The following is a 19404-nucleotide window of genomic DNA, read 5'->3' as shown; positions in this document are numbered from 1 at the left end:
TTGGAAATAAACTCTTCCTATGGATTCTCGGAGCTGCAGGGTCTGGAGGGCTAGCCAATGCAGATTCATGGTGACCTCCTACTTGGGTAAAAGCTGGTCACAAGCTCCTCCTGGATCTATTGGGCATAACGCCTGTGGCCAAGTGTCATAGGCACAACTCTGCAGTGGCAGAGATCCTTATACCACAGGACATTGGAGGGCCCAGAGAGCATCAGGTCACTAATGCTGGTATCCCACAAAGGGGAAAAATCAGAGCAATGAATTATGGGAAAACTGTTATTTGGGGGGTTAGCAGGTCAGGCTGCTTTGGCAGGGTGGTGCACCAGGGAAGAAGTCTGAGTTTTAAACTGTTAAAACTTAGTCAGGAAATGAGACTTTATTGCATTAGCTCTACAGTCTGATAAACTACATGTAGCCAAAGCTAAAAACTGCCCTGGCTCAGCACAAAATGTTATCATCTCCAGGGCTGTGGTAACCATTTAAACTGTGACTGATGTTTACATTTTTTCATGCCCCCTTACGTTACCCTTCATGCAACAAAATTCATTCTGCTTTTTGCTCTGATATAGGAAGGATTCTCTTGTTAACCACAAGAAAGCTCTCTCTCTCTCCTGCAAAACCCTAAGCTAGCATTCGAAATCCCTGCTTTGTAGGGGCGGGGGGAACTTCACGGGTACCCAGCAGGCTATTGCTTCAGTAGGTTTATTTGTAAGCTAACTACAGTACATCTCATAACTGTTAACTGCTTTCCCCCTTGAGGGCATACATCATACATTCTGGGAAGAGAACCTGAAGAGACTTGCTCCAAATCAAACCAAGAAAAATGAATGGCTTGTCCTTAAAAAAAAAAAAAGAGGCAAGCAGCAGCAGTTAAAAAACTATCCTTGTACTTGGCCCCTCAATGAGATAAACAGATGACATTTCTCTGTTTAATGATCCTATAGAAGATGCTTTTTTGAAAGCAAACACACAGGTTTGGCCCTCTACTAGGGTGAATATTTTATGCTGTGTATTTAGTACTATATTAATTTTGCCAGCATGGCTGCTTTTTTAGGTTTGTGCATTAGCACTAACATCGGTGTCTGAATGCCAAGAAACCAGTTTATTCTATTTCTAATTTCTCTCTGATACTCCAGCGGCATGTCTCAGGGTGCCTACTTGCTTGTAAGATGAGTGGAATTCAGATGGGCCTTCCTCTTACCACATGTTGGGGTGGGGAGAAGCATGGAATCATTAGAATCCAAAGCATTAGAATCCAAAAACCTCACAGTAATAAAATTGGTGGGTGGATTTTTAAAAAATGTTTAAGAGCCAAATACTGCCAGCAGTATGTGCGTGAAATTCTCTCTAGACCTACATGTTTAGAATGCAGGGTACAATCTCCACTCTAGTCCCCCATATTTAAGACTAGCCATATTTTAATGCTAAACAGGCTGACAGCATCTATTTAATAGGCTTATCAGAGCAGTCAGTGAAAAGCACTGCACTGTAATTTCAGCTGGGCCTCACTGTGTTCTGAACCCTCCTTTGTGTAAATAGAATAAATGGCAAGTTGTTTGTTGGCCATGATGGATGAACATGTCAAGATGCTAAAATCTACAAATGTGTTTTATTTGAGATGGGGAGTAGATGATGTGCAGGGGTGGTTGACCATGACTAGAGACATCCTCCTCTTCCCCTCCCCCCGAGTATTAAACTGAGTTCTTGGAAGACTTTACACTGGAAGGGACAATTACCAGCAATGATTTGAGTCACTAGATTTAAAAGAAAAGACTGTTCAGTTCATGTGAGCTTCCTTTTGTGTTGTAAAACAGCAAGAGACAAGGAGGGGAACAACATACCCAACACCCAAATGCTTTGGTCTTTAAGTTTGAATAACTGCCTGGGAACATGCTCAAAGAAGGGTTTATTGTATCTGATGAGGGTTAATACACCTGGGGTCTGATTCTGTGTGCCCCTGCAACTTGTGCAGTCACTCACATCAGCAGCGTGAGTGTAAAACAGTACCAGATCACCATGATAGCATTTCACACCCACTGTGCATGAACAAAAGTGCCTGCACAAAGCGTAGGCAACAGAGACTAAAGCCATCCAGCCGGCTGAGGGTCTGAATAAAGTTTCTAGAGTTCTGGAAGTGGTATACTACATCCTAGATTTGCTTTTGTCATTTCATCTCTGTTCTGCAGATTGCATGTTGTAAATCAATTAGACATAGCATCCTGTACCTATACCAACTGATCTCTCTCCCAATAAAGAAGCAATCTACCTCCTGGAATCCAGGACCTTCTGACAGTGGCAGGAACTAGATTACTAAAAGAATTTCTAGCCTCACCTATGTGTGCCTTGCATTTAGTTCAAGGTGCTCTCCTAAAAAACAGAGGTTGTCTAACTTTTTCTCTAGTGTGAATGATAATAGAAAACATCTTGGGGTCTTCCTTCCTCCCAAGCACTATTACTAGATCCCAACAAAATTCACAGTCCATTTTGGTCAATTTCATGGACATAGGATTTTAAAAATCATAAATATTATTTCAGCTACACAAATCTGAAATGTCATTGTGTTGTAATTGTAGAGGTCCTGGCCCAAAAAGGAGTTGGGGGAGAGGGGGTCACAAGGTTTTTCTAGGGATGTTTGCAGTACTGCTACCCTTACTTCTGTGCTGCTAATGGCAACGGTGCTGCCTTCAGAGCTGGGCAGCTGGAGAGCTGTGGCGGCTAGCTGGGAGCCCAGCTCTGAAGGCAGAGCTGCCACCAGCAGCAGTGCAGAAGTAAGGATGGCTTGGTACAGTATTGCCACCCTTCTGTGTTGCTGCCTGCAGAGCTGGGCCCTCAGTCAGCATCCGTTGCTCTCTGGCCAGCCAGCTCTGAAGGCAGCAACGCAGAAGTATTAGTGGCAATAGTACCACTCCCCTAAAATAACACTGTGACACCCGCCCTGCAACTCTCTTTTGGGTTAGGACCCCCAATTTGAGAAATGCTGGTCTTCCCTATGAAATCTGTATAGTATAGGGTAAAAGCACACAAGACCAGATTTCATGGGAAAAGACCAGATTTCACAGCGTGTGATGCGTTTTTCCATGGCCGTGAATTTGGTAGGGCTCTATTACACAAACCCCACCCATTTGTAACCATGTAACATGCTTGTATCAACTGCAATGGTTGTCTTCAAGGAAGAGCAATAGGGAAGTATTAAATATATTTTAGCTGCGTTTTAATGTAATTTAGCAGCTAGAATTGGGGAGGAGTCGTCAGCACTATGGGACAAACTAGCTCTCTGCTAGACCACAGTTTGGGAACTAAAGTCTTAAATAAGTAGGGATGGAGGAACACAGTAACATAAAACTAGCCTACTATAGTGAAAATACTTCAAGGTAATTTTTTTTAAAGTACCAATATATTAATATTTATGTATTTTTCAAATGTTGAAAAGAGGCAGAGAAAAGTCAGATATACTGAAGTCGGAAACATCATACACTTCTGAATTATTTTCTTGCAGTGTTTGAAGTGAACATCTGGTTATAAAGCATTTCTTGATTTTACTGCAATTTCAGCATTTTCCGACCTTCACATTCTTGTACATTTTCTAATACCCATAGATATTAATTTGGTGACAGTATAACCAGCAATCATGAATTGGATGAGAAAACTACTTACAAGTTTTAGCTGTCTCTAATATTACACAGTTCTCCTTTTGCCATTTGTTTGCACTGTACAGGCATGGAACTGACACCTGTGACCATAGTGAAAGAAAAACAACTATTGCTACTACTGTACCATAAAAAAAAAGAGACTATTGTGGTAGTCAGCCACACAGCAGCTTTGGCAGCCCTGGGAGGAGACAACAAACAGGGAAGCAAGGAGACCTGTAATCCTGTCATGTTTGCTTTTATAGGTTATATTTGCCTCTGCTTAAAAAAAATAAAAAAATCATACAGTTCAAACTACAAACCAGGTCTTGCATATGGATTTGTTTATATTACCGTAAGCCTTTAAAACCCACAAGTGTGGTGAGCATTCCATATTCTCAGTCACTTTCTACATGCATCTGTAAAGTAGCATAATTCAGGCAAGTGGTGAGCTACGACTCCTGTTTTTATGCTAATGCTCAGGTACACAGAGTAGCAAAACGCAGAAGTTCATTTTAAATATGCTTTTTGTTTAGCTGTGTAACCTGGCTGTCACCAACTTTTATAACAACTTAAAGACTTTCTCTAATTATGTAATTACTTAATACATAAACATCCCAAATGCTAGATTACACGACATTTATTGGATAAGCATCATATTTTACAAGTTATCAAAACCAGGGCAGTCAGATTCTTGCCTATTTGCATATCATTCTGCAAAGTGGATAGCCAACTACAAATAAACTGAGGCCGGCAATTACGCATGGTTACATTATCTTTCTATATATACTAGGACATGGATTAGGTTAGTCCAATATATGAGGCTTCCACCATGAATACTGACTAGGTCCATCCTTCTGCTTTTGTTGAATTTGGTATTGGAGATAATCACCAGAGACCCAGGAGAATAGGATCACTAGTCATGTAACTATTCCTTCATGTTTCGTATCTAGATGGCTGCAGAATTAAAGCATGACCTAGGATCACGTTAAGGGAACTTCTATCTAGTCTTGCTGAAATGACTGAAGAAATAGGTCTGACCTTAATTCTGGACATTGGAAAATAGAAAAGCGGTATTAAGATCGCTGTAGAAATAGGCAACAGCACTGACTAACTAAAAAAGCTCTTTCTTTGGTAAGATGGGCAGAGATGCATTATCAACCTAACATGCTTGAGCAAGCCTGAGAAACCCACTTGTGCACAAAGATGAAAACAATTGATAAGGATGGTTTCAGGTATCCAGCTGGTTGCTGTAAACACTGAAAGAATTAGTTTTAATAAGCTATGACCAGTACCTTGAAAAGCATTTAAGATTGCAACAGGCTGTCAGGGAGAAGAGCCAAAGCAAACTGTGACCTGGCATCCAGCTTTGTTTTAACCATGCACAAGTGTATCAAACAAAACTGCTCTAGGGCCCAGTCATGGGAGATGCCCAGCATCTCACCTGAAGCCAGCTGAGGAACTGAAGGTGTTCAGTAGCACTCATGATCAGGCTCCAAGTTAGAGAATGAAAAGGAACAAATTGGCTTTATTTTCTCTGTAGGATTGGAATCGGAGGGCAAGATTAAGTGTTCAGGCACTGAAACATAAGCAACTCTTGCAAAACTGGCAGCTTTTGTTACTGTGTATCAGCTTATGCCTTCTGCACATAAAACCATAAAGAAATATCAACGTGCTACTCAGATAAATACAAATCATGACACTGAAGACAAAACCCACAAATCATGACACTGAAGACAAAAGGTGGCTGCACCCTGTTACATTCATGAAAACCTAAAAAATACATGCATTCTTTTTTAAGGGGCAAAGGCCAAAAAGCAACTTGAAGACATGAATTGTATGAGAGGGTAACTTTTTTTTTATTATTATTTTATTTTTTTAAAGTTACACTATGGTTCTGCTCTGAAAAATGACTATTAAGAGAACTCACATTTATGATTTCTTAATTACTCATATAAAACATGCTCATATTAATTAAACCTTCTCATTATCACCCCTACAGACTAAGGGTATGTCTACACTATGAAATTAGGTCGATTTAATAGAAGTAGATTTTTTTAGAAATCGATTTGATAGTCGATTGTGCGCGTCCTCACTAAGCGCATTAAGTCAGCAGTGTGTGTCCACAGTACCGAGGCTAGCATCGACTTTCAGAGCCTTGCACTGTGGTAGTTATCCCACAGTTCCCGCAGTCTCCGCTGCCCATTGGAATTCTGGGTTGAGCTCCCAATGCCTGATGGGGCAAAAACATTGTCACGGGTGATTCTGGGTAAATGTCATCAGCCCCCCCGTGAAAGCAATGGCAAAAAATCGTTTCTCGCCTTTTTTCCTGGGTTACCCGTGCAGACGACATACCATGGCAAGCATGGAGCCCGCTCAGCTCACTGTCACCGTATGTCTCCTGGGTGGTGCTGGCAGATGCGGAACTGGAGTGCTACACAGCAGCATCCCCTTGCCTTGCGGACGGCAGATGGTATTATATGACTGCTAGCTGCCGTCGTCGTCCTGTGGGTGCTCCTGGCCGACCTCGGTGAGGTCAGGGGCGCCTGGACAAAAATGGGAATGACTCCAGGTCATTTTCTTTTTTAAATTTTGTCTAATGGAGATTCAGTCCTGCCTGGAATATCATGCCAGCTGGAGGCTTCTGCCTCAGGCTGCTCTCCCAGAAGAGCACAGCAGGGTGCGCTGTGCATCAGAGAAGCTTTGAAAACCAGTTTCACGACTAGCCAGGCTACGGTGTGAAAGTTCTGTTTGTTTCTCCTTGATGAAAACCCACTCCCTTGGTTCACTCTACTTCCCTGTAAGCCAACCGCCCTCCTCTCTCCTCTTTGATTTCCGCTTGCAGAGGCAATAAAGTCATCGTTTCAAATTCATGCATTCTTTATTAATTCATCACACAAATGAGAGAATAACTGCCAAAGTAGCCCGGGAGTGGTGAGGGAGGAGGGAAGCATAGGGGTGGGATAGTTGTAGGGGCACCCCCTAGAATGGCATGCAGCTCATCATAGAAGTGGCATGTCGGGGCTCTGACCCGGAGCAGCCTTTTGCCTCTCTGGTTCTTTGGTAGGCTTCATGTGGCACTGCTGCGGGTCCCTGTTATAACTTCTGTCCTTCATGCCATTGGTTTTTTTTCAAATATTCCAGCATTTCGTCTTTTGGAACGGAGTTCAGCCAGCACGGATTCGTCTCCCCGTACAGCGATCAGATGCAGTACCTCCAGTTCGGTCCATGCTGGAGCTCTTTTGCAATTCTGGGATTCCATAGTCACCTGTGCTTATCAGCTCGCTACGCTGGCCAAACAGGAAATGAAATTCAAAAGTTTGCAGGGCTTTTCCTGTCTACCTGGCCAGTGCATCTGAGTTGAGAGTGCTGTCCAGAGTGGTCACAATGGAGCACTCTGGGATAGCTCCTGGATGCCAATACCATCGAATTGCGTCCATACTATCCCAAATTCGACCCAGCAGGGTTGATTTCAGCGCTAATCCCCTTGTCGGGGAGGAGTACAGAAATTGATTTTAAGAGCCCTTAAAGTCGACAAAAATGGCTTCATTGTGTGGACAAGTGCAGGGTTAAATAGATCTAACGCTGCTAAATTCGACCTAAACTCGTAGTGTAGACCAGGACTCAGCTTGGGACCAGGAAGTCAAGCTGTTTGCTTTCAGTGTCACTACCAGTAACAAAGATGCTATAACTGAAATTTAATTAAGAATTCTGTTGAGGATCTGTGAGCCAGAAAATAACCCACCTCCCTCTGCCTTAGCTGCTTTGGCTCAGGAGAGCTAGCAGTGATGATCACCAGTAAAGAAAACCCCAGAATGATACTTCTGTCACTAAAATAAGCTGGTATGACTTGAAAGGAGCAAGTGTGGAGGCTCATATTTTGGATCATAAACTCACTTTAAAGCAAAACACGTAATTAGTAAATTTAAAAGGTAGTTTAAAAACTGAATTCCACATTACTCTGTGTTAAAGTATGATAGCTAATGTTCTAAAGAATCAATCTTGAACAGGTATCCTATAAAAGGTCTATTATAATTCATAAACTGACAATTTTGGATTGAACATTTGCAAGAGAAGTTTTACCCACCACTGTTTTCTAGTGGTAATTCTTATGGTTCTCATGGGACTACAGCCATTTAGTCTTACTGCAACACAGCTGTTCCAAATAAACCAGGCATTAACCCCAACATGACCTTCTCCTTCCTCTAACACACTGTGCACCAAAGGGGTTCACAGAAGTAGGTCTCTTCGCAAACACCATTTGGATATTGGACTCCATTCCAAAGGCCACATTGGCGGATCTTTTATGCATTAGTCTATTGGGCCAGCTTTTGAAAAAAAATATGTATTTAAGATGCCATGGAAAAAATTACATTTACTTTTTCTCTTGCTTTTAAACCTCAAAGCAAATAGGTTTGGCAAATATTTTAAATTAGCCATTTAACATGAGGTGACTAAATCCAACAAATTGGATCCATTTTCCTGAGAGAAGGACTAAGCTTATTAGTTAAAAGGTTTTAAAGATATTCAATAATTCCAACAGCTCAGTTTTTAATGGAGAGAGGTATTTAGATGCAGTGTGCATGATATCTTACTTTATAAGGGATGGGCTTGATTTTTAAAAGGAATAGCAGAATTAATGGCCTCTATCCATGTCTTTAGAAATACTAAAACCCAAGATTACGTAAGTATCTAGGGACTTTTAATAATGCTAATTATTAAACTGACAGACAGTGACAGCTCCACAGGGGTGATTTCAGTCTGTTGAACAGATTCTTATTTAGGGACTTTTATTGGCCAGATTAGGGCCTGATAGAATTTAAAAGCTTAACTCCTTAGCTGCTGGATTTATCTAGATTGCTACATGCTGTGTGGTTTAGACAGTGTAACCATCAGTGCACACATTCAAATTATCTCAAAGAGACAAGAAACAGACGTTGTGCTAGCACAGCTGTTTATTTGTTTGTTTGGTTTTTTTAAAGTAAGAGGTGTCTTTAAAAATCTTCCCCATTAAAAAACAAACCCATGAACCCAGAAGCATTATTGCATATTAGGGATTAGTGGATGACAAATTTCAGTTTAAACACACACTTGTGAACAGTTGCCCTTCACAACCAATTCTGACACACAGTCCATGCTCTGTAGTGTCAAAATTTCACCTTATTCCTAAGGCTTGCCCTTATTAACAAAACAAAGTTTAGCTCAAGTGTTCTCCCCGACCTGCTCCATTCCTACACCAGGTCTGCTCAGCCCACACTCTACATCCGCTCTCTAGAGAGTCACTCCCAACTCCTTTATATCCAGGTGCGGTAATCAGCCACACGATTCCGCAAACTCCACTGACCCATTTCCCCAGCAGGATCTACACCTGCTAGGAGGATCGGGTGTTTCAGACAAACACTGCCGGCCAGTTACAACAATGAACTGCATGAGACACATGACAGTATCAAAAGCAAATCTAAAAACAGTAACTTCCTTTTTTGGAATGCCTATGAGTTAAATAAATAAATAATTCGCCCAAGCTTTTTTCCAAAATTAAAAAACACCCTAGAGGTATGGTTTGCAGGTCCAATTCCTTGTTTTGTTTTTTGTTATTTGTTTGTTTTTTTGGGGGGGGGAGCCTATGTTAAAACGATGGCCAAGTAACTGCTACTTTTAAGATTAAGTGCTGATACAGCTGAAGTCATAGGCCCCGATCTTGCAAACTCTCAGACACAGGCAGAACCCTTTGCTCATGCAGTGCCCCATTAAAGTCAATGGGGTGCATATGACATTGCAGGATTAAGGTTTTAATTCCCCTCTTTATATACCACGTCTGTACAGGAGATTAATCTAGATTTATAGGGAAACCAGCACCTAAAACAGAATGGATCTAATATGGTTCATATACACCATTTACATATGCTGATGTATACAGATTATGTTTTCTGAGATCATAATATAAAATTATTCATTGATAGAATGTGCATATAATCAAAGAAATATCATTTCCATTTGTGACCTGCCAAGAAGAAGCAGAAATCCTGTGTTTAGGGAACTGCTGTGCAATTGGAAGATTTTTTTTTTAATTTACTGTATATTTATGGCATTCATGTACACTTCACTTTAAAATATCTGTATGCAAAAGGCTAAATTAAATGGAACCCATTATAGAAATACAACTGACCAAAGCAGGCCTTTAGAGCTGCAGATATTATAGCTATGCAACAGGCATTACAGGCAGTCCTTGGACTTATGACACAATTGGTTCCTGAAAATTGCTTCGTAAGTCAAAATGTCGTAATTCAGAACCGCAATCCACTCCATTGCGGGATCGAATGTCGTAAAGTTGAAACCAATTGTCGTAAGTTGAATCAGGGTGGCAATTCAGAAACGTCGTAGGTGCCATTCATGGTAAGTCAAACATCGTAAAGTCGAGGACTGCCTGTATAAACAATTAATTTAGCAGAAATAAATCCCTTTACTACTATACACTGCACACAGCAGACAGAATATTTTCCAATATATCTGAAATTGTAGCTTCCTTAGGCAATAGGGAACCTAGGGCTGCAGTACCTACCTAAACAATACTCCAACCGATGTAAATGGGAATTTTGCCTACGTCTAGATAGCAGAATGGAGTCAAAAGCATGTTGAATCTGATGAGATTGTCTAGATACAGTGATATATGCCTTAAACCTAATCAAAAACTCACAATAGATATGGTAGTGGAAGGTAGCAAAATGCCCTGGGGTTTTACTCTTGCAAGTTGTAGTGCAACAGTTTACTAGGTTAACACTTGAATAAATTAAATTCTTAAACAGAAGATTTACACCAGGTAAATTCAAATTAGTACAGACCTAAATTAAACGTTCACTTTTTTTTTTAGCTGTCTAAATGACAGTGGAAATATTCTCTAATTCAGACCATTCCAAGTATCTTTCTTCCCCCACACCCCTAGTTGATGATAAAATGTTGTGGGTTAAATCAAGAAGTGCTGAATAAAAGCCAGAGAGATATTTCATGTTGTACAATACCCATTTTTGCACCCTCGGGTCCAGTAGGTGCTGGAGCCGTGATCATCCTACCTCCTCACCTGTGCTTTCAGAATATTGACCCTTTGACTCTACTTCTGATGTGGCAACCTTATCCAACTGCTGCCACAAACTAGAACAACAAACCCACTGAAACCTTGGATCGGAACAAAAGAGGCAGCTGATGACAGCAGCACAGCCCTTCTCCTCCAAGTACATTCCATTCAAGCTATGAGTCTAGAATTCAGAGTCATCTTCATTGTCATCCTTTAGTATTTATATTATAGGAGCACACATGAGGTCCCTTGCTATCTCAGCTTGGTTTCCCCATTTGTCTGTACAATGAATTCACACCTTCCTAGCTTATTAGCCAAAACAAAGACAGAACTAACCCAGGCACATGCCAGCCTATTCTGTCCTTCCTATATTCCAGCTCCAGGAAATTACGGGGCATAAAGAAGTTTAAAAGCCGGGCTATTTTCCCCTCCAATCTGTTTGAGTTCACCATTTCATTCAGGATTAAAATATATGCAGAGCCTCAAGGGGGAAAAATGTGCCTTTCAAAGCTCAGTGCTGTATTAAGCTTTCAGACATAATCCAATATATCAGCTACAATGCATCCTAGAATCACAGCTAGTAAACAGCAGAGTTCTCAATGACATGTGGCGGGATCCCTGTACCATCTGAAATAGTAGCTCTCAAAATATTGATATCTTTCCAAATTAGCCACCACACTCTGGGACAAATGGCTAATTTGTCTATTTCCACCAGAGTTATAGATGGCATAAATCTCACTACACAGTATCAGATCCTCTCTCTCTGGTACAGATGAGTAACCTGTCTAGGGACCTACCTATAAAAGGTACTTCTATGGCCCCCATTATTGTACTATCTGACCATCTCACAATCTTTAGTATACTTATCTCTACAAACACACTTGTGAGGTAGGGCGGTACCATTAGTTTCACAGATGGGATACTGAGGCACTGGGAGATTAAGTGATTGCCTGCTCACTCAAGAAATCTGTGTCAGAACTAAGAATTCACTTACATGGCACACCTGACTACAGTATATGAGTATCCTTAGTATCCATTTAACATACTGTATACTTCGTATTTCATACTGTAGCTAGTACACTGGTTAAAGAATATTTAGATAAGTTAGATGCATTCAAGTCAGTCGGGCCTGATGAAATTCATACTAAGGTACATAAAGAGCTAGCTGACAATCTCAGAACCATTAGCGATTATCAAGAACGCACAGAAGATGGGTGAGCTCACAGAGGCTGGAGAAAGGCAAACAAAGGAGACTTGGGGAATTATAGACTGACTGGCCTAACTTTGATAACTGGAAAGATACGGGAACAAATTATTAAACAATCAGTTTGTAAGTAAGTAGAGGATAAAAGGGTTAAGGTACAGCCAGCATGGGTTTGTCAAGAACAAATCATGCCAAACCAACCTAATTTCCTTCTCCGATGGGGTTACTGGCCTACATGGGAAGCAGAAGACAGGCTAAATCTTGACTTTAGAAAGGGATACCATCCTTTGTGACAGTCTCATAATCAAACTAGGAAAACATTGTCTGGATGAAATTACTATAAGGTGGGTGTCCAATTGGTTGAAAGACTGTATTCCAAGAATAGTTATCAATGGATTGCTATCTAACTGGGATGGTGTAACTAGTGAGTCTCTCAGGGGTCAGTCCTGGATCCAGAACTATTCAACATTTTCATTAATGACTTGGATAATGGAGTGGAGAGTATGCTTATAAAATTTGCAGATGACAACAAGCTGGACGGTGGGGGTCGTAAGCACTCTGGGGGATAGGATTGGAATTCAAAACGACCTTGACAAATTGGAGAATTGTTCTGAATTCAACAATAGGAAATTCAATAAAGTGCAAACTACTACACTTAGAAAGGAAAAGAAAAATCAAATGCATAACTACAAAACAGGGAATAACTGGCTCGGTGGTAGTACTGTTTATGTTATCAAGAAGACTGTGATCAATTGTTCTCCATTTCCAGCGAAGGTAGGACAAGAAATAATGGACTTAATCTGCAGCAAGGGGGATTTAAGTTAGATATTAGGAAAAACTTTAACTCTTAGGATAGTTAAGCACTGGAGTAAACTTCCAAGGGAAGTTGTGGAATCCCTGTCATTGGAGGTTTTAAAGAACAGGTTGGACAAATAGCCGTGAGGGATGGTCTAGGTTTACTTGGTCCTGCCTCAGTGTAGGGGGTGGATTCAATGACCTCTTGAGGTCCCTTCCAGCCCTACATTCTGTGATTCCATAATGGAAAACCTGACCACAAATTTTATTTGCATCACAGTAGTGTCAAGAGGCCTCAACTGAGATTGGGGTCCTGCTGTGCTTGGCATTGCGTAAACACACAATAAGACAGTTAGTGCCCCATGGACGTTCAATCTAAATAAAGATAGACAAAGGGTAGGAGCTGAAATGGAGGCACAGAAAACAGAAAGGTCTTGCCCAAAGTGACCACCAGAGCTAGGACTAAAACCAACATCTCCTACCACCCAATCCACTTGACCAAATTACCCCTTTGTAAAAAGGACAAGTACTTGATACTAAATTATTCCCAGTATACGTAACAAGGTTTATGGTACTAAGAATCTCAGCTTCTATACCTTACCTTCCCCATATCCTGCTACAAGTTATCACAGTTTAAAATCTGTTATCTTTGAGGGGCACATTAATGTTCAAAATTACACATGTGAGACTGATTCAGGCACTTAAATATATATTACAAACAAATTGTGCTCTCAGTTGCATACACCTTGGAGAGGAAATTGACAAACCCATAGTGTATAGTCAGCAAAGTAGTTTGGGTGACTTTATAAGGGACTATTTGTAAAAACTGTGGTCTTGAGAAGAGACAAATATTGTGGTTTACAAGCTTGGATTTCAAAACTCAAGAAAAAAGTTCCTCCCTTGAGTTCCTGAACTGAGAGAGAGCTTGAAATATAGATATGTATTAGTACTAAGAAATAAAGTTTACCTATAGAGGCCTATTAATTAAGCAACAAATCAGAGACTCCTGGGGGTCTTCTTACTATTAGAAGAGAGATGTAAATTCAACAAAGGGGCACATTGTATATAAAAACTTGTTTACAGCTGGCAACACAGCTATTGGGCACAAGCTATGAACCAAAACCAGAATTTGGATTTGCAGCAATACGATATATATATAATGTTCTTTCTGCACATTCAGTGAATGACTTCATATTTACTCCTCCCACCATTATTAATGGAACTTAAGGTTTGAGTTACTTGTGGAAGTTGCACATGAGCCATTTTGAGAGTATAACTGGTTTCAGAATTGCTTCTCAGCAGCAATTCTTTTTTAAATGCAGAAATATTTCCAGCCATTTAGAAATGTCAAGCAATTGTCCAAGGACTTAGTGGTCACAACTATGGGAACTACAGGCATCAAAATGTAGCAGTGACCACATACAGTGCTTCTTCCACTGGCATTTCCAATCTGCATTCTTCAAATGAAAGATATGCCTCAAAACCTCACAGGCACTAGCCAAGTGATGATAATGTTAATTCTTTTCTTCCCACAACCACAAGCTTTTATGCAAACTGTAGGGGTTTTTGTGATGCAGTATGTGCCATTTGAGTGAATATTGGCATGTCTGAAAGTTAATGATCTAGCAGATATGGAAACAGATCCTTTTGTTGCTTCTAGTTTTTTCAAACTATAATTAAAATGAATTTCATTGCCCATAAAAGGTGTCAGATCCAGAGGCCGATGCACAGAATGGAAGAAGCATGACACTTCAAGCTTCCCCAGGCTACCCTGCCAGTCTGCCCCAGCCCAGGCTTGTTTCAAATAACCACTCCAAAGCCTAGTCCACACAAGCACATTCTGTACCCGCTGTTGGTAAAGAATGCAGTTGCACTGGTGTTGACAATGGTTTAATGCTAGCATCCATAGGCTAAATAAAGCATTACCTACAGTGTGGTAAAGGGTGCTATGGTGATGAATTCAGTATAAGAACCAAACAGAATAGAATAGGGTGTGTCTACACTCAGGATTTTCCCCAAGTTCTCCTGCCATTGTCCTAGCTACATCTTACCCCCCCCACCCCGAACTTGATGTCATCTACAAATTTTATAAGCACACTCTTCACTCCATTATCCAAATCATTAATGAAAAATATTGAATAGTACCAAACCCAGAACTGACCCGAGGGACCCCACTAAAAAACACCATCCAGTTGAGCAGTGAACCATTGATAACTACTCTTGGTCTTTCAGCCAGATTTGCACCCGCCTTATAGTAATTTCACATCATGTTTCCCTGGTTTGATTGAGAGACCATCACATGGGACAGTATCCATTTTTAAAGTCAAGATATATCCCATATTGCTTCCCCAGTAACCCTGTCAAAGAAGGAAGTTAAGCAGGTTTGACATGATTTATTCTTGATAAACCCATGCTGGCTGCACCTTAACCCTTTTATCCTCTACTTGTTTACAAACTGTTTAATAAATTTGTTCCAGTATTTTTCTAGGAATCAAAGTTAGGCCGACCAGTCTACAATTCCCCACATCTCTCCCATTTTTAAAGATAGGTATTATGTTTGTCCTTCTCCAGTCCTCTGGGAGCTCACCTGTCTTCCATGAGTTCTCAAAGATAATCACTAATGGTTCTGAGATTGCTTCAGCTAGTTCCTTAAGTACCCTAATATGAATTTCATCAGGTCCTGCCAACTTGAATACATCTAACTTATCTAAATGTTCTTTAACCTGTTCTTACCCTATTTTCCTTCCCCCTTGTTGCTCATATTAATTGTGTTATCTGCTAACTTTAACCTTTTTAGTGAAGACTGAAGCAAAATGGACATTAAACACTTCAGCCTTCCTGATGTCCTCAGTTATTAGGTCAACTTCTCCTCTAAGTAGTGAGCCAACACTTTCCTTTGTCTTTCACTTGTTCCTAATGTAGAACCTGTTTACTGCCTTTTACGTGCATTACAAGGTGTAACTCATTTTGTGTCCTAGCCTTTCTGGTTTTGTCCCTACACGGGGGGAAGGATAGCTCAGTGGTTTGAGCACTGGCCTGCTAAACCAAGGGTTGTGAGTTCAATCCTTGAGGGGGCCAATTGGGGATTGGTCCTGCTTTGAGCAGGGGGTTGGACTAGATGACCTCCTGAGGTCCCTTCCAACCCTATGATTCTATGCTTGTGTTCTTCTTTTGTACACCTCCTAAGCAATTCATCCATGTTTCCACTTTTTCTAGGATTCCTTTTTGATTTTCAGTTCGTTAAAGACATACAATTACATACATCAACAAGGGCAGTGGAAAGCTGCCAATGCTCTGAACCATCAGCTTGATCAAAGCACTAGCTAGAAAGTGCAAACACACCCTCCAACACACATGTACACGTACACACACACACACAGCTGACAATGACATTTCACATTCTCCCTCATAGAAGCCTTCCCAAAATGTCACAAAAGTTCAAAAAATTAATTACCAGCATTTTTGCTGTTAGCCAGTGGCACAATGTTCATTAAATGGAATTAGTGGCAGATCCTCTTTTACAGATTTCTGCTCAAGAAATCCCACAACAAAGTGACTAATTTGCTTAGTTTCAGGAGATGAAGTTCTCACAGGCCATGATTACAGAGCCTGTAAAAGTGCAGATACTCACTGGGAAATGTAGAGACTTTACTTGCCACCAGGACTAACCCTTTTTTATACACTCCCATTAAAATAAAAAATTGGAACTGGCCAAATCAAAATTCTCTCATCTTAAAAGTTGTCAATGTTTCTCCAGATTTTACTGCAACAATCATGACACAAAGCACTGGTGGTTGTTTTTTTACAGCCCTCAGTGATCAAGGTTTTGTGCTGCTGTAAGCGCTGGCATAACTTCACTGAATTCATAGATTAATTGCTTTTGACAGAGTTAACAAAAACAGCAATTGAAACACCAGGTGAATGACAGAGCCACCTAAACTGTTCTGATTCCAGTGTAAAAGTGTTTCTTTAGTGCATTTGCTCATCCCATTTATGCCCAGTGAAGCAAATTTTAAAAAGAGATCAGTCCAAGCCACAAAGGTCAGATCTAGATCCAAATTTCCCAGATACCCAGCTCAGGCCTGTTAGAGAGATAGTGCCTCAAAGTTCCGATCCAGATCTGGAATGTCCTAACATTGTGGGGGGCAATTTGGGTCCAGGGTTCTGGTTTACTCCCACCTCTACATTCAGAAGAATATCACCAAATACTGAAATAAATTTTGTTTTAACAAGGAGATCAATTATACTGAGCACAGTTATGTTAGACATTTATATGGACCCAAAAAACTATCCAGCCTTTGAGTGATATCTTAAAATAGTTTAATTTTAGTAGCTACTGATATCTTATTCCACAAAACACAGGGACTAAGGGACCATGAACTTATGTTTTTATTCTTCCTTGTCTTTGGGTGGGGGGGAAGGCTTTTGTTTTGACACACCCACTTTGACCCTTTGTTTAATAACACACAAAAGAATAATCACCCTCAGTTCCCTCCATATACACTCCCCCCACCAAATACAAGGAATTAGCTGTAAACGAGATTTGAGTCCATTTGGTGAAAGTGAAGGGAATTCCCCAAGGCCAACATGCTGTTTTTTAAGCTTGTGCTTCCCTTGAGGAAGCAGCAATTTGTGCTTCTATTGTTTGTCAGGAACCTTCCCTCCCACTTCCAGACTGCCACTGAAATTGATTAGATGTTTTCTGTCAGTAACACACTAGCCTCATCTCGAGCTATTGACTTAGATTACTCAACTATACAAACGCAACTAATTTCAGGCTACTTAAAAAACAATAACAACAAACAAAAAAGTTCAAAGGAGGAGAGGTTTCACAATAATTACTATGAAAAGTTTTAGATGGCAAAATTCTCTAGCACATCCCGAAATATCCATTCTAGATGCCTTGGGTATACTTTGTAACAACGAACCATCATTTAATTCAAATGATATATACTAGCTGGGCTTCTAACACACAAGAAATCCTCCAAAATATAACAACCATTAGTAGAAATGTGACGTTGCATATCAATCATATATAGAACTGCGCAGGTTGCTGCACAGACAGCCTTTAACTCCTTCCAGGCTATTGGGAATTGAAGGTTATGCAGCGTCATTTAAAAGGGAATCTCTCTTAGATTAACAAGAGGCCTTGGATTTGCCCTAAAGATCTTGATGTGATAAAGGAGAAATGAACTCCTTACATGTAGTGTATAGATACAAAAATTTAATTTTTGTTAGATTTGCTATTATTTAATATTTTCAAGAACAAACTAATTAATTTTTGCTATCATACTATTTACATGCAGGGTATGCATTCCTGAGGCAGGGAGATGCACTAGCCTGACAAAGTAATGGTCTAGAACGATTCTTCTGGAATATGGCCAGAGTCTTATTATTATGCCTCCCATCTCCAGCCACAGCTCTTGCTCCCTGTTACAAATAATAAGAAAGTGTGTTATAAGGTATTACTGTAGTGCCTGGCTGGATTAGATTATATTAAAAAAAACCCAACAGCGCAAAACCAACAAGACACTAAACAAGCCAGGTCACATAATTCTGAATCACATTTATTTTCTCCCATACTCTAGCCCCTGTTCGTACATTGTCTAACAAAGGGCCTGATCATCTGCTGCAAGGTGCTGAACTCCCATGAGTGAGACTAAATGCTTAGGGCTCTCAGCAAATTAAGGATCAGGTTCTTGGATTGCAAACTTTGTGGAGAAAGACTGTGTCTTCTGATGTTGTACATAGCATAGTTGTAGAAATGTCGGTCCCAGGATATTAGAGAGACAAGGTGAGTGAGGTAATATCTTTTATAAGACCAACGTCTGTTGGCGAGACAGACAAGTTGAAGAAGAATCTGGGTGGTTCAAAAGCTTGTCTCTCTCACCAACAAAAGTTGGTCCAATAAAAGGGGGGGAGGAAAATAAATAAAAATAAATGTACCTCACCCACCTTGTCTCTCTGTCTTCTGATGTCTGTAAAACTTCATACAGATCTATGGTGCTGAGTAAGCAATAACAAAGACAGACAAGGAAATCCCATCCTGTTATGTTGAAAGATTGAGGAAATGGGATTTCCCTGCTCGGGTAGAGAACTCAACGGGACAATTAAAGTTATTTTTTTAAGTGAATGACGACCCATTCCAGCAATACCTACAATGCTAAATGATTGAGCCATACGTTTGTTGTCTTCAAAAATATATAAAATGCCAACATACCACCTCAGATCAAAAAGCTACACAATCTACTCTCCTGACATGCTGCCATAACTTGCATTTAACAGTCATCGGTTCTATTTTACTTTCTTCTGCATGAATCCCTCTCAGAGACTTTCTTTAGCAAGCTCTGTAGCACAGATAGCAATTGGTGGCAGTAATATTTTGGGGTCTCGCTCTACTTTAGTGGCATCAAGCCACAGAACTGTAATTAAAGTCAATGAAGTACCATTATTCTCCCACACTCTCAAGAGATGCAACACTCCACCCAGCTGCCTCTAGTGTACAGCATATGGCTAGAAGAGATGCAGGTGGATGAGAAGAACCTGGGAATGGGAGTTGATGTAGTCAGTCTTTCATGAGACTTCTTTAAACACAATATGTACGTACAGGGCCATTTTAATACTCCTTGGCATTTCAAGATGTCTCTAGGAGTGAAAGCAACGCTACTTGTTTTAAACACGTTTTATATCCTCAGACATTAGTCCTATTT

General features: G+C 40.4%; 1 protein-coding gene across 3 annotated transcripts in view; it reads right to left on the bottom strand.

The window, feature by feature from the left end:
- The window catches only part of CCDC88C (coiled-coil domain containing 88C), a 128217-nt gene that overhangs the window by 94855 nt on the left and 13958 nt on the right, over positions 1 to 19404 (bottom strand). The gene's annotated exons all lie outside the window — the stretch shown is intronic.

This window comes from Mauremys reevesii, linkage group 4 (assembly GCF_016161935.1).
Source record: "Mauremys reevesii isolate NIE-2019 linkage group 4, ASM1616193v1, whole genome shotgun sequence".
Classification (NCBI taxonomy): domain Eukaryota; kingdom Metazoa; phylum Chordata; order Testudines; family Geoemydidae; genus Mauremys; species Mauremys reevesii.
The sequence above is the reverse complement of the archived record's forward strand: the minus strand, read 5'-3'. Positions and strand labels throughout refer to the sequence as shown.